A 13,272-nucleotide genomic window follows, 5' to 3' on the forward strand; every position below is an offset into this window, starting at 1 on the left:
TACACCGGTGAACACATCGTTCACAACACCTACATGTTATGAACCTGCTAGCATTCCACGAGATTGTCTAGAAGGAGTCTGTGGTCGTTATCCATACTCCGCTGAATAACTAGGTCGACAACAACAACAACATCGAGGCCTCTCATCTGTTTATTACACACCAACTATCTACCCATGTTCTACCCAACATATCCTTTTTACTGGCTCGATTGATTCCTGCAAACATTTTCGATTGATTCCTGCAAATAATTTCGATGGCTCGATTGATTCCTGCAAACATTTTACTGGCCCGATTGATTCCTGCAAACATTTTCGATGTGTCCTGGTCTTCCACGGTTATTACACCTAAACTCCTCACTTTTTCCTAGATGATGAAGTCCATAATTACTACAAAAGGGGAGTCTTCCCAAGTATCCCCTTAGTGGAGTGGGTAGTCTCTCACAAGGCTTTCTTTACTCACTTTCCTTCCACAAGGGTTGACCATATTTGCCCTTGGTGGTTCCTTTTGAATTGTTCTTAAATTCTTTGGACTTCTTCTTACTACTTGAGCTCTGGGTCATCGATTCCTTGAGACTAATGGCTAATTATTTAGCTTACTCATAGGTATTGGTCCGGTGTGCTTGCACCTCGATCCTAGTATGGGGAGCTAACCCTTATAGGTATGCATTGATCATCTGGATCTATGAGTTAACCAACTCAGGGCCTATGTTGACTAGGTAATCAAAGCCTACCATACAGAAGGCCGGGCCTGATTCCTTGGTGCTAAGATGACTGAATCCTGCTCCACTTGTGCCATGTCTTTTCTAAAACGGAATTCCTTTATCATCTGCTTCTTTAGCTCTTCCCAGGGGGTTGTATAGGCTTTTCATATGCCTAAAGCCTTGACCTGGATATTCCACTAGAAGATAGCTATTCCTATAAATGTGCATGTTGCAAACTTAACTCTATGTTCACCAACACACTTGCTCTCTATCTATTTATCAAGTAGATCAAACAATCTATCCCCTGTCTCTACAAGAATCTCTCGTCTTGCTGTTAATAAAATCACGATATGTTCTTGTCATTTGACTACCTTCCTTATTGTTTCACTAATTCTTACTTGCTTTGAGATTCCCTAACACATCTGGAACTTGACACTTAATCATGGTCTGAATGATGGTGGGGTCAATCAAGGTTAGCATCAAAGGGTTGTTATCCTGAAATGACAGCAAGAAGGTTACTTACTATTCCTATGTTTAACTAATCGGGTTATCTTTCAATCCTTTATTTACTGGGATAATACTACCTTTTCCATTTTTAGGGTACTATAGTTTCTTTCATAGCAACTTGTCTTTTTATCGCTTATTAAATAAATACTTTACTTCTATCCTATGTATCTTTTCTTTTAATTTTGTTTTCTCCCTTATTACAACATGTTATTGTTGTTTTCCTAGCAACACTTATTATGAATGGAAATTTCTTATTATTCCAAGGAAATCTCTCTTCCTTTCCCTTAGTCTTCTAAACAGATTAAACTCCTAAAGGTTTTTAATATCATGATTATAAATTCTTTTGGATAAAAAGTGACAGCTTTCATAAAATTTGAACATGATCTTTGGGCACACGATGTGCTTCCTGAGCACCTGCAGCAGATCAACATTAAAGTTGATTTTTGGCCTCCTTATACACTTTTCTAACATTCCTCTGGTCTCCCTTCTTCTATCTTGATTGGGTCCCACATGCACGATGCACGCATCGCACTCTTGCTATCAAGCTTTAACTTTTGCATCTCTTTCGACTCCTCTACTCCCAGGTATCCTGCATACTTAATCATATCTCTTATTTAGGCTTAATTTCTTGTTTTAGGGCTTTTTGGAGGTTCTTGCATTTTTTGGGATTTTGGTCAAATTTTGTGAAATGGATGAGTAATCCAGCTAGCTATACTACCCATTTTTCTTCCAAGATACTCAGTTTCGAGTTTATTTCATCCATTGATCCTCATTTTGAGTTTTTATATTTTAAAATTTTTTCTAAACTTTTAACTAAATCCTTAAATTTGTATATTTTAAGGATAAATGAACTACTTATTTGTATTCTAGGAGCCTATTCGAACATCCTTACGTGGTTATTGCATTGAAAGTTAGACGAAACATCGGTTTTCCAAACCTGTTGTTCTTTGTGTTCTTGGAGCACGTCACGCAGAGGCATGTGCGCTGCATGCACTCGCATGCAGCGTGCACCTTTGCGCGTGTGGTCCATTTCAACATTTTTTTTTGCAGCTTTTATCTTATCTAACTCATTCCTAACTGTCTTTTGTCTATTTTTCTACAGATATGTCGAGACGAGGTCGATAAGCTGCAGGTCAGTTACCTCCTAACTGGCATCACATCCATTCCTATGGTTCCCCGATGATCTTTCTGATCGGAGTTCCTTCGTCTCTTGCCTAGTCTCTCTTCTGTCCAAGAGGATCAGTGTTCCTTAAGCTTTTTCCTGGAGGGATGCAGACGAGTTTGGGTTGATGGCTCAGCTTGGGCCATTCCTTACCCGTGTATTGTGGGATGATAGCAGTCTTAAGCTTTTTGTCTGCCATAGACGGCAGCAGGTTGTTGGGTTTCGGGAGGTGATTTATAAGAAGATCTATTGGGAGTTCTTTTCGACAGTCCACTTCGATAAGGCATCGATGAGATGGGCTGATATATTAGTCTTTACGTTTCGCCTAGGAGGCATATTCCACTCCTATAACTTGATCGAGTTGAGGAGACGTCTAGGGATTTATACAGTAGGGGAGTATGTGAGTCCTAATTTTTATGCTTATCATGACATTTGTATTATTGATCCACCACAGGAGTATGACTATTTATAGGTCTGGGGTCACGCTATGGGATCCAAGAAAAGCTAAGGAGAGCACCTTTACATCTCCTATTTATCGGTTGATTCACCAACTAGTCGCTTCTACTATTTGTCACCGCGAGGAATGTGACAAGGTTCCTTCTGTCGACCTTTCCTATATATGGTGTCTGACCCAAATTGAGGTTTTCCTACATCGTCCCTTTGATGTTGCTCTTTACTTATTTGGTGTGGCTCTAAGTTCCATTCATTTGAGCAGGATTTGCGGGGATCATTGGGTCACTTGTTTGGCCCTATCTTATGAGGTTGACACTAGTGAGATGGTTCCTATTCCTATCAGATACATAGGTAGTACCTCTCTATGGAAGATGTAGGTGTTGGTTCGGGGATTTGGGCGATAGTGGATTGTTCTAAATGATGATATTGTGGAGCCGATTTGACAGGTGGAGCCAGAGCATATCCCTAAGCATGTCTTTAAGAGGTGTTAGAGACCTAGGCATGTCGATCCAGACCATCCATAGCCAACTCTACGCAATGTGATGCAGCGTCTAAAAGCTGCACAAGAGGAGCATCGCTAGATCATGACTTTGATTGTCAGGGTGATGCAACATCTAGGGCTGGACTATCCACTTTTTCCTTAGGCAGGTCTTGTTGTTACACCTTTTGCTCAGCTGAGGGGTACTAGTCATAATGGTGTTGACGATTAATGCATACATCGCAGGGATACTGATGATAGCGAGGAGAGCATGGAGGAAAATGAAGATCAGTATGAGAGTAGAAAGTAGGTTGTTTAGGTTGTATTTTGATACTTATTTTTAACTTATTTTGTGGCATATATTTCTAATATACTTATGTATGCTTTTTAATTGTATGTCTGGTTTCTATTTTGTCATTTATCTAACCCTAATTAAGTTAATTTTTGGTTCAATCAAGACTAAACATAGGTGATCGGGGTACATTTAGGAGTGGCCAACCTTTACATACATAACTAGATTAGATAATTAACTTATATATTGCATTCTTGATTTGTATATTTATTCGGGATTTAAGATGAGTCTTGAATGCGCTCCATCTTCTCAAAATCTAGCATCGGTACCAGTCTACTGATGACCTGACCTGAGAATACAAGTTATTTTAAAAGAGTTTATCAGCATTAAAGCTGGTGAGTTCATAAGTATTTATTGTCTATGGTTGTATCAAAATATTTGGAACAACGTTTGAAGTACGAGTTTGTAACAGTTTGTAGTAAAAGTATGTAAATGTTTGTACGTATTTTTAAAAGTTTGAAACTCCTAGAAAATCCTATATTTTCTATTAAAAGTAGCCTTCTACCAAGGCACAACTGTTTTGTATGTTTGTTTCTTGTAAAAGTGTGTAATTTTCCCAAGTGTAAGTATCATTATCACAATATAGTTTGTACATTAATGTTTAAGTGAAATGATTACCAAATAAATGTAAAGGGTAATTAATGTAGTACTGTAGCGTTGTATTATAGGAACTACTGTTGTACTAACTACCTTAAACCGAATTTATATCAAGGTATTATGTGATTAATTGTACCATAATATTGACAGAAAAACACGACAATGTAAGTCGTTAAAAGGTATGACGTTTGGAACCCGCAGACCTGCAGGTCCGGCTATAGCTAGCAGCAAGGTGTAGGATAGTCAATTCAGTATAGATTTATACGCAAACTCACGCTCTCCCTCCAGGAGATTCTAGCTACAACTCGGGCCATGACAATGAAGGCATGCTCCGATACAGTGGATCACATTTATGTTAGCATATTCTTGTATATATAATATATTGTTACTCATCATAGTATCGTTGTATATGTTCTCATTCTAGCATAGTTGTATATATTCTCATTTTAGTATAGTTGTATATGTTCTTATAGTAATAAGTAATGACTCATGAATGAACTGACTCTTGTATGCTTCGTTGAACTAGAAGTAGTAAGTAGTATAACTCTAAACTATACCTATTATAGTTTATTAGTAAACTTGTTGAATGATTTAATGTACTGAACTGATATAAAAGTCTTTATATCTATACATATATACATAATATATAAGTAAGGATTCAACGACACTCGGACAAACAACCGGGTACTTTAAGACCACAACCAAACAAGGACAGGAAGTAAAGTGGGTTATCTCTCCTAAGTCCTTCAAACCTTTTTTATATAACTATATATGTAGTAGACATGGTTTTAACAATATATAAGTTTAAAAACTATAAAGGAAAGGTTTAGTATACAAAAGTAAATTTGATAAAGAGTTTGATGTGTAAAATAGTTTGATAAACAATTTGAAGTCATTTGTTCAATAAAAAAGTTTAAAGCATCAAAAATCCATTTGCATGTTAGTTATTAATCACATGTGATTGATCTAATAACTAACATGGTTCAACTTGTATTCTCCCATAAAGCATTTAAAACATTTAACAAAATTTCAAAGGTTAATTAAGGGGTATGAACTCATCTGTAGTGAGTGGTTTGGATGAACGGACTGAATAGGATGTTAAGTGTCAAGTGAAGACGTGTACTCACTCAATGATCCTAGTTAACATATAATAGCACATATATGTATCCAATTAGTCTTTTAAACAACTAATTAACAAAGTTAAGACATCCTAGGACATGTAAACCACCTTTTATAAGTGCTATAAGTCCTAAGGATTACATCTAAGTGTTGTAGCACATTGCTATTGAGTTTAGGGTTCAAGGAAAGCCCTTATTTGATTTTATGGTTCTTATGACCATCACTCATTGAGTTTACGATCGTAAACTCATGGGTTTACGGTCGTAATCTCATTCCTCTTTGACCACGTGTTGTTTCGAAGCTCTACAAGTCTTTAGAAGCATTTCTACTTGAAGTATAAGCCTATGGAAGGGATTAGGGCACCATTTCACTCCTTTTAGGAGTTTACCTTCTTGGACCATCTGTCATTGGGTTTACTGTCATAAACCCATATGGTTTATGGTCTTTTGATGTTTTCAAGTGCTAAGCTCATCAAGGAAGGGATCTATGCTAGTGTCCAAGGCTTAGAAGGGATTAGGGCACACTTTGGCACGCCTTTTTAGGGTTTACGGTCCAAGAACATCTTGGACCGTGAACGCCTTTGATTCTTGGTTTCTTGGGTGTTTTCTTGATGTTTAGAAGTGTAAAAAGCTCTATAATACTCTAGGATAGAAGTACTTACTATATAGAAGCTTGAAAAGGTGCTAAAAGTCCAAGAACACTAGTGTGTGTTCTTGGTGTTTTGAAGATCTAAGTAAAACACAAAAATGAATTGATGAAATGATGTATAAACACTAGATGTTATGTTATAACAACAAATCAAGTCGAGAAACACTTACATTCTCAGGAGATCGGGTGAAAGATGGGATGATAGTTGAGAGAGAATGGGGAGTAAACTTGAGGGTGGAAGTTGGAAAGGAAGAGTTTGGGGAGTAAACTCCCATTTAAGCCAGTGAGTGTTCGGCCCTAAGGGAGTCCATGGCCCAAACTCACTTAGTTTTTCCGTGAACACCAATCCAAGGAGTTGATTGTTCCATTATTGCCTCGATGTCCTAGAATTTAATTCCTTTTTATCCGTTCGTTTCGAGAATAATTATTAAAATACTCAAACGCATTTTAAACCGGTAAGAATTTAGCATAAAAGTAATTGACTTTTAATTTAAGTGATTAACTTCAGGGTTTGTACAATTGGAAATTTCGGGTTGTCACATCATCCCCGCGTTAAAGGGAATTTCGTCCTGAAATTAAAGTTTAAGCAAATAAAGTAGTTACAAATAACTAAGCGAACAGATGAGGATATTTCAATTTCATTTGATCCTCGCGCTCCCATGTGAATTCCGGTCCTCGCTTGGCGTTCCAGCGAACCTTCACAATCGGGATGCGCCTTTGTTTCGTCTGCTTGACCTCACGGTCCAGGATCTCTACGGGTTCTTCCACGAAGTTGAGGCTCTCGTTGATCTCGATCTTGTCTAGTGGGATTACAAGAGTCTCGTCGGACAGACACTTTTTCAAGTTTGAGATGTGGAATGTAGAATGTACGTTACGAAGTTCGTTGGGTAGATTGAGTTTGTAATCTACAGGGCCAATTCTACCAAAAATCTCGAAAGGCCCTATGTACCTTGGATTTAGCTTTCCACGCTTTCTGAAGCGTATCAAGCCCTTCCAGGGTGAGACTTTCAAAATAACGCTGTCACCCACCTGGAATTCCAAAGGTTTCCTTCGCTTGTCTGCGTAGATTTTCTGTCGGTCTCTAGAGGCTTTCAATCATTCAGGAATTTGAACGATCTTCTCCATCGTTTCCCGAATGATTTCCAGACATGTAAGAGTGCTTTCAGGAAATCGTCCTTTAGCTAACTGGGTGTCACCCACCTCATCCCAACACAGAGGGGATCTACACTTCCAGCCATAGAGGGCTTCGAATGGAGCAGTCTTGATACTCGTGTGATAACTGTTGTTGTAGGAAAATTCGACAAGCGGTAAGTGAGTATCCCATGCCTTTCCAAAGTCGATCATACAAGCTCTCAACATATCTTCCAGTGTTTGGATGGTTCTCTCACTTTGTCCTTCGGTCTGAGGATGGTAGGTTGTACTCATATCCAGCCTCGTTCCTAGGGAACTTTGTAGTGACTGCCAGAACCTCGAAGTGAACCTACTATCTCTATCAGAGATAATGGATATAGGAACATTGTGCAGTCGTATGATTTCCCTAATGTATGTTGTCGTAAGCTTCTCCATCTTGTCAGTTTCTTTGATAGGCAGGAAGTATGCAGACTTGGTCAATCTATCGACGATGATCCATATGGTATCAATGTTGGATTACTGTCTAAGTCCATAACTATAATTGGTAAGACTTGACCCGACCCGGCATGGTCCATTTGGGTTGCATGGCATCATGCACTTGGATAGACTAAAATGAGAGAAATAAGACACTTATGGTTATTAATATATTATAAGTTCTAGTATATTAATAATAAGAATAATAAGATTATTTAATTAGTATTGATCAAGAATTAATCTAGGATTAATTAAGTGATCAAAAGAAGACTAATTAAATATATGGGTTGATTGTGTAAATCATCCATACTTGTATAGTGGGCTAATGCTCCATGGATTATCTAGTTGGGCCAAAACCCATATGATGCTCCATGGATGCTCCATGGTGTATTTGAACCCATGGATCCAAGGAAATGGAAAGTCATGACAATTAGGGTTTACCCTAATTGTATAACTATATAAGCATCTTATTCTTGAGGAAAATCGGCCACTAGGATTATTCTAGAGAGGGCTAGCCGATTTCATGAAGTGTAGAATTCTCTCAAGTTATTCCAAGTGTATTTGGTGTTGTGTGAACCATTTGAGGTGTCACACTTGGGGCACTAGGCACTCAAGCTTCATGAAGACAAGCACTAACAAAAGGTATGTATTCTATCTTGTTATATCTATTGTTTTGTATGCTAGATTAGGATAATACCTTGGATGTTCATATTTTCATGTATAATAGAGAAAACATAGATCCAAGGTATTTAGGGTTGCATGTACACTTAGGAGTGTTAGAATGCTCATAACCCAACAGTGGTATCAGAGCCTAGGCTTGTTTTCTTGTTATACTTGCAAATGGAGCTGAAAAAATCGAGTTTTGTTGCTGTCTACCCAGCAGACTCGCCGATTCCATGAAGGGACTCGACGAGTCCAAGGAAAAATGCATCCAACTCGCCGAGTTTTGTTCATGCACTCGACGAGTTGGACCCCAGACAACATATCTTCGAGGTTTTTGGCTAGAAATGGACTAGGAACATTACCCTAAGTTGTTTTTGAACTTATAAACTTGTTTTTTAATGTGGTAATGTTCATGCTAATCCATTTTCAAAGATAATTGTCAATAGATTCATGTTTTGTATTAGTTTAAAGGTTAGTCTAATTACATGAAAAAGTTTGATTTGAATTATCTTGTTCTTATGAGTTGCTTAGATTAATAGAAAAGTTAATTGAAATAGTTTTCAATCCAATTTAATCTAAGAGTTGATTCTAAAATGTGTTTTTGTAACTTGTCCTCAAGTTATATGAAAAGTCACATTTAAGTTTCATAAAACTCATAAAAGTTTGCAAAGGTTACAAAATGAAGAGTCTAGTTCTAATTAATTGGAGTTATGACTCCATAATTTGTCCTCAAGTTATGGAGGACCAAGAGTCTCTTCATTAAATAAAAAATAATAATAATAAAAAAAATGTAACCTTAATTAATTCATAAGTTATAAAATAAAGAAAAGTTAATTCTTTTATTAGTTTAAAGTCTTCCATAACTTGTCCTCAAGTTATGGAACTTGAAGAGTTTTCGGATTAAAACTACTTTAAACACATAAGTTATGGAATTAATTAGTTTTGAATAGTTTCAAAACTTGCCCTCAAGTTTTGGAATTTGTAAAGTTTTCTCTTATGAATACTTTAATTCCAAGTTAGCCCTTAGAATTTTAAAAGTTAAAATTCAACCCTTATACTTTATAATATTATAAGTTAATAATATATATATGTATAAGAGTAAAGTCGGTCTTACCGCTAGTACGCCTCATTCACGAAGCCGGTCTATAAGGTGGGTATAAGGTTGTTGCCTATAAAATGGCAACTTAATGGGTGTCCACTCTCACCCACCGCTTGCTTGACCGGTGGAGGGTCGTTAGCCGAACGGGTTTGACAGGACTATAATTCTCCCTTCATTAAAAGTATTAATGATAAATACTAAGTAACTAAACCATTTATAAATACCCAATCTTAGTTACTTAGGAAAATGTGAATAAGGTGCTAATCCATGAAATTACACTTTGCACTTTATTTAAGTCGGTTAGTGGAGCGTGTGTGGTTAATCGGCACACTAACTCGTATTTAACAAGGTAGGCAAAGGGTAACTTAATGTTTATCATAGTATCGATGGAGCGTGTGTGGTTAACCGGCACATCGATTGAGGGGTAAACACTTAAGGGTACCAAGTAATTTGCATGGTTACTTCACACCTTGTTTTGTGATCCTCGGCATCCCAGTCACAAAACCTGAAGGGCACACTCGAGATTGAAACATGCCATTGAACAGTTCAATGAATCTCAAAAGATCTAGGAGTTTCAAAAACAATTAAAACCTAATAATACATTTCATTTATCTTGGTGGAAATTGGTGAATCGTCATTCACCTACCTTCAAATATTTTATAGCTTGAATCGTCATTCACCTACCTTCAAATATTTATCTTGGTGGAAATTGTTGGGTCCTAGCCTTAATATTTCATATTGGGTGTCATACTAAGGACTATAGATCAACTATCTTGAATATCCCCCAAAACATGTCTGGTTTAGACATTTATGATCTTCCCAAATCTCTTGAAACAAGCCTTCCTAAATGAAGATGATGTTCCAATGGAAATCATACTTCTTTCACCTCCTCCAATTATTCTCCCTACCCCACAAGTTCTTGAAAAGTTTAAGGTCACTCAAGCCCTATTGGCAAGGCAATGTCTAGGTGTGATCACATCTTGGAGATGTAGTCACATATTGACAAGCCGGGAGAGTTGGGTGTCAAAGTCTTGAGAAAGTTGGTGGTTCAATTACTTTCTAAGTCACATAGTGAGTTCTTTTTGGAACACCTATGAAACAGACTATGACAAGACCTTTAATGATCTTATTTATTAGTTAAGATCAACTTCCTCAAAAACTTGATGGACATTGACAATAGTGACACAGGAAATCCAGAAAAGCATTCTCTTCCCAATGGAAAGGGATCGGCCATAGTCAAATCGGTTGAACAAATGGTAAAGAGAAAAGCTAAGTCTGTGATAGTCCCGTGTACCATTATCAAAGGGTCCATATGTTTATATTGCCAAATGAAGGGTCATTAGTTGCGAAGCTGCCTAATTTACCTAAGGATGTTAAAGTCAATAAGTTTGACTCTACTTCAGGTAAAGTCCACTATCTAACTCTGTTAAGTTTCTATTCTGAGATTCCTGATACATGATGTGACTGGGTCACATGGTAATGTTTTAAGAATCAAAGAAAAGTAAAGGAACTTAAAGAAAGAATATGCTGAATCTGATCGCATAGATGGATTTCTATCGCGTAGTTTGAAAAATCGGATTCTTGAGCTAATTCTTAGGAGTTATGAGATATTGCTAAGGAATAGATAACAAAAAGTTTTCATATGGGTTGTAAGGATAAGTTTTTCCGCATAGTTTTAAAATAAAAGAAAATTTTGATTTTATTTATTTTAAAATATCCCTACAATGGCATTTGAGGAAAAATTGTTGCTTATATGATTCCATTAATAGCAAGAGTGGAAATATGAAATTGATTCTTTCATTTGTGGTAATGTCTAAATTTATCAAATAAGGAAAGATTCTCATCATCCAAAGTCTCAATTGGACCGGGACTTGGAATCATGCAAGTTGTATAGCATGATGAATGAGAACTTTCAAGTATTGGAAAAATTAAGACTAATTACTTGTTCACATGGATGTGTGAGTCAAGTAATGGACTAAGGGATCGAGTACATAGTCATGTGCACTGATTAAGTCCACCACAAAAGATATAAGGCTATTCTTCATAGTTTACTAAAGCTCAGTAAATATGATTATACTTACAAGCTTAAGTGTAACTCTGAGACATTGGAAAAAGTTCCAATGCATGGCAGAGCGAATAAGAAGAATCAAATTAGGCAGAAGGATAGAAGTTCCTCAAATCTGAAAAGATGGGAGAGTACTTTAGTATCAGTTTTGTGATCATCTTAATGATTAAGAAACCATATCAAAATTAGTTCTCTAAGGAAGTCTTAGTGCATTCTTATGACTAAGAAGAAGGGATCTTGAATTGTTGAAATGGTTAAATCAAGAAGATGAGTCATACTTCGTCCAATACAAGTCTTAGAGTCATACTCCAAGATTATAATTTGAGTGACATGTCTTTAAGAAGGTTTAAAAACACTTATCAAATGTAAGAGTAAAAGTTTTCTACTCTTTTACATTTGAAATTGGTAAGTTGTGATGTTTTGGATAAAACAAAGACCAACTAAGGCCAATTGTGTGAAGTGTTTGTCTTGATTAGAATCCGCACTATCTCTTGGATGTTTGACAAGGTAGTCTTATGTTGGATTAATATCTAAGTCCATAACTATAATTGGTAAGACTTGACCCGACCCGGCATGGTCCATTTAGGTTGCATGGCATCATGCACTTGGATAGACTATAATGAGAGAAAATAAGTCACTTATGGTTATTAATATATTATAAGTTCTAGTATATTAATAATAAGAATAATAAGATTATTTAATTAGTATTGATCAAGAATTAATCTAGGATTAATTAAGTGATCAAAAGAAGACTAATTAAATATATGGGTTGATTGTGTAAATCATCCATACTTGTATAGTGGGCTAATGCTCCATGGATTATCTAGTTGGGCCAAAACCCATATGATGCTCCATGGTGTATTTGAATCCATGGATCCAAGGAAATGGAAAGTCATGACAATTAGGGTTTACCCTAATTGTAACACTATATAAAGATATTATTCTTCCCAAAATCGGACACTAGATTATTCTAGAGAGGGCTAGCCGATTTCATGAAGTGTAGAATTCTCTCTAAGTTATTCCAAGTGTTTATGGTGTTGTGTGAACCATTTGAGGTGTCACACTTGGGGCACTAGGCACTCAAGCTTCATGAAGACATTCTACATCAAAGAGGTATGTATTCTATCTTGCTTTATTGATTGTTTTGTATGCTAGATTAGGATAATACCTTGGATGTTCATATTTGCATGTATAATAGAGAAAACATAGATCCAAGGTATTTAGGGTTGCATGTACACTTAGGAGTGTTAGAATGCTCATAACCCAACACTGGTATCAGAGCCTAGGCTTGTTTTCTTGTTATACCTGCAATAGAAGCTGAAAAATCAAGTTTTGATGCTGTCAGCCCAGCTGACTCGCCGAGTCCATGAAGGGACTCGACGAGTCCAAGGCAAAATGCATCCAACTCGCCGAGTTGAGTTCATGCACTCGACGAGTTGGACCCCAGACAGCATATCTTCGAGGTTTTTGGCTAGAAATGGACTAGGAACATTACCCTAAGTTGTTTTGAACTTATAAACTTGTTTTTTAATGTGGTAATGTTCATGCTAATCCATTTTCAAAGATAATTGTCAATGGATTCATGTTTTGTATTAGTTTAAAGGTTAGACTAATTACATGAAAAGGTTTGATTTGAATTATCTTGTTCTTATGAGTTGCTTAGATTAATAGAAAAGTTGAGTGAAAAAGTTGTTTTCAATCCAAATTAATCTAAGAGTTGAGTATAAAATGTGTTTGTGTAACTTATCCTCAAGTTACATGAAGAGTCACATTAAAGACTCATAAAACTCATAAAAGTTGGCAATGGTTACAAAAGATGAAGA

Source organism: Lactuca saligna, chromosome 5 (genome assembly GCF_052625555.1).
Source record: "Lactuca saligna cultivar CGN05327 chromosome 5, ASM5262555v1, whole genome shotgun sequence".
Taxonomy (NCBI): domain Eukaryota; kingdom Viridiplantae; phylum Streptophyta; class Magnoliopsida; order Asterales; family Asteraceae; genus Lactuca; species Lactuca saligna.